General features: G+C 43.6%; 1 protein-coding gene across 2 annotated transcripts in view; it reads right to left on the bottom strand.

The window, feature by feature from the left end:
- The window catches only part of NPL (N-acetylneuraminate pyruvate lyase), a 58,621-nt gene that overhangs the window by 8,362 nt on the left and 47,180 nt on the right, over positions 1 to 3,079 (bottom strand). The gene's annotated exons all lie outside the window — the stretch shown is intronic.

The following is a 3,079-nucleotide window of genomic DNA, read 5'->3' as shown; positions in this document are numbered from 1 at the left end:
TATACCCCATTGGGGGTGCTTTTTCTCTCCTCCTACTCTTTCTTTTTCTCTGGTGTACCTTCACTGGAAATTAAAAAGAAAAAAATAAGAGGTTAGGACACACAGGGACACCAGGGATGCAGGTAAGCCACCTGGCAGCATAGATGCTCCATTGAGCTCTTGCTCCATGAACGTGAAGATAGAGAATGCGCTCCTTATCCATCCAGTTTATGTAGGTAAACTTATCAACTAGAGCAGTGTTTTTTTTTTTTTTTTTGAGAGGTTTTCGCTATAGGGCGCGTGCACTCGCCAGACAGACAGAGAGAGACATAGAGACAGAAAGCGAGAAATCACCCCCCAGGGGGGATGGTCACACCGCAATCCTTTCTCCTCCATTCTCCTCTCGGGATCTTGGGCACGCACGCACACATGCCCGGCGTGAGTTTTAAGCCACCGGTCTGGGACGTGAACCACGGTCGACTACATGGGAGTCCAGCGACATAGCCATTACACTAACTGCTGGTTCCCTAGAGCAGTGGTTTTAAGACTGGGATACACGTACCTCCGAGGTACCAAAGTACTCTCAGGGAAACTGGGCCAAGGTTAAAATGTCTTTTTTCAAAAAAAGAGAATTACTTATTTATTTTCATTTATTCATTCATTTAATTTGACGAGAGAGAGAGAGAGAGAGAGAGAGAGAGAAAATCAAGCCACCAGGTCCAGGACTCAAACTGTGGTCAGTCATGTGGGCGTGTCTAGCACCTTAACCATCATGCCACCTGCTGGCCCCCCTTTCTCTTTATTTCATTTTTTTATTATTTTTTTTTGAGAGGTTTTTGCTATAGGGGGTGTGCGCATTTGCCAGAAAGACAGAGAGAGACAGAAAGCGAGAAATCACCCCCCAGGGGGATGGTCATGCTGCAATCCCTTCTCCTTCATTCTCCTCTTGGGATCTTGTGCATGCATGCACACGCGCCTGGCTTGAGTTTAAGTCACCAGGTCCGGGACTTGACCTGCTGTTGACTACATGGGAGTCCAACAATATAGCCATTATGCCAACTCCTGGTTCCCCCAAGGCTAAAATTTCTAAGAATCAATTTCTACACCCTCAAGTTCCATAAATGCTATTTAAAAAAATTGATCAGCATTAGGCTGGCTCCGTGGAAAGACCATATGAGAGCACTGAGAAGGTAGCTATCTACAAGCCAAGAAGTGAGGCCTCAGAAGAAACCAACCCTGCTGACACCCTAATGTTGGACTTCCAGCATCCAGAACTATGAGAAAATAAGTTTTGTTATTTAAACCAAAAAAAAAACAAAACAAAAAAAAAAAACCCAAACAAAACCAAAAAGCAACAAAAAAGAGAAAGAGATTTGCAGCATGACCAGGCCCTTCTCATCTCTCATTGTGTGTGTGTGTGTGTGTGTGTGTGTGTATGTATCTATGGTTTCTCTCTTGTGCACACACACTTGCATGTGCACACACAATGGCATGAAAAACAAGCAAACAAAAAACTGTGGATAGGGACCAGGTAGTGTGCAGTAGTAACACACTTGGGCCCACATGGGAAAAATCCTGGGTTCATAATCTGAGACCTTCCTGAACATGTTAGGCTGGCTGAGATTGGGGGTGGATCGTGGCATGAAGATCCTGTTGGAGGTCTCTCTCCCTGTCTCATAGAAGAAATAAACAAATTTTTAATGAAAGAAAAAAGGGGCCAGCAGGTGGTGTGGTGGTTAAAGGAACTGGATTCCCACAGGACCAATCATGGTTTTTGAGTCCCGGACTCGAAATCACGCTGGGTGCATGTGTGCATGCCCAAAACCCCAAGAGGAGAAGGGATTACAGTGTGCTATTCCCCCTGAGGGGTGATTTCTCACTTTCTCTTTGTCTCTAGGGAGCCCACATACCCTATGACAAAAGCCTTAAAGAAAGAAAAAAAGACTCATCCCTAATCATAAGGGAGATGCAAATCAAAACCACAATGAGATACCACCTAAACCCAGTAAGAATGGTTAAGATTAAAAAACAAAACATGATAAGAGCTGGTGAGGCTGTGGTGAAAGGGCAACATAAAATCCAAGAGGAGGAAGTGCTACCAGGCCTCAGAATACAGCAACCAGGGAGTGCAAAACTCTCAACAGCCAATGGCAGTTCATCCTCCATCTATGGTCTTTAGGAGACTCTCATCTCTACCTCTCTGAACATTTCTCTCTCTTTCTGTCTCCCCAGATGGGCTTTCTCTCCTTCAGCATGCGCACAGCCAATTATGGCTGCCCTATTGTGGCATCTCAGGATATCATTAGCTGGCACTGCCCAGTCAAGGATCCACCCAATCAGCTATAGCTAGGAAACCAGAATCCTGTAGCCCAGTGCCTACTCAGCAGAAGGCAGGCAATTCGATTAGCTTGTCCAATCCATGTGTTTACCAAATTCATTAGAATAGGCCTGCAAAAACAGATTGGTAGAAATATTTGCTGAAGGTGCACCTCCTCACTGTGAGAAAAGTACCAGGGAAGTGAGTAACATTCATGATATGGCTTGGTGTGCTTGGCTCTGATGAAGAGTATTGGGTAATCTCATGGCCTATTCGGCAAACCAGGATGGCCTGTGACATCTGCCATAACTACAGGGGTGTTTCTACCAAGGCGACCTGAATGCAGGATTTGCTGACCATGGCATCTGTTCTTCCATGGAAATTCTTACTTTTTTGACTCCTGTGTTTTGACCTCCAATCCCAAAGTTTATTTATAGACTTCATTTCTTATCATAATCACCTTCTTGTCTGTCCAACTGAGGATATCCCTAAAACTTCTAGAATTAAGTATTCTAGAAGTCCTCAGACATTATTCTTCCCTACTTTATTGCCAGAAGATAACACAAACCTCATGTTCTTAAAATCCTTGCCATTGACCTGAAGTCTATAAATATAAGGATCAACATTTATTTTCTGGTATATCAAGAAAAATGCATTTTCAGATATGAATTACTATCTTAAAAGCCATCTGTTTCTTCTTTTAAAAAATTGGAGGCCAGCAGGTGGCATAGTCGTTGAGGGTGCATTAAATAATTCTTTTTTTTTTTCCTTTGGAAAAGCTTT

The sequence above is a fragment of the Tupaia chinensis genome, unplaced genomic scaffold, assembly GCF_000334495.1.
Source record: "Tupaia chinensis unplaced genomic scaffold, TupChi_1.0 Scaffold000074_1, whole genome shotgun sequence".
In the NCBI taxonomy this organism is placed as follows: domain Eukaryota; kingdom Metazoa; phylum Chordata; class Mammalia; order Scandentia; family Tupaiidae; genus Tupaia; species Tupaia belangeri.
Note: the sequence above shows the minus strand (reverse complement) of the source record. Positions and strands in the feature narration are given on the sequence as shown.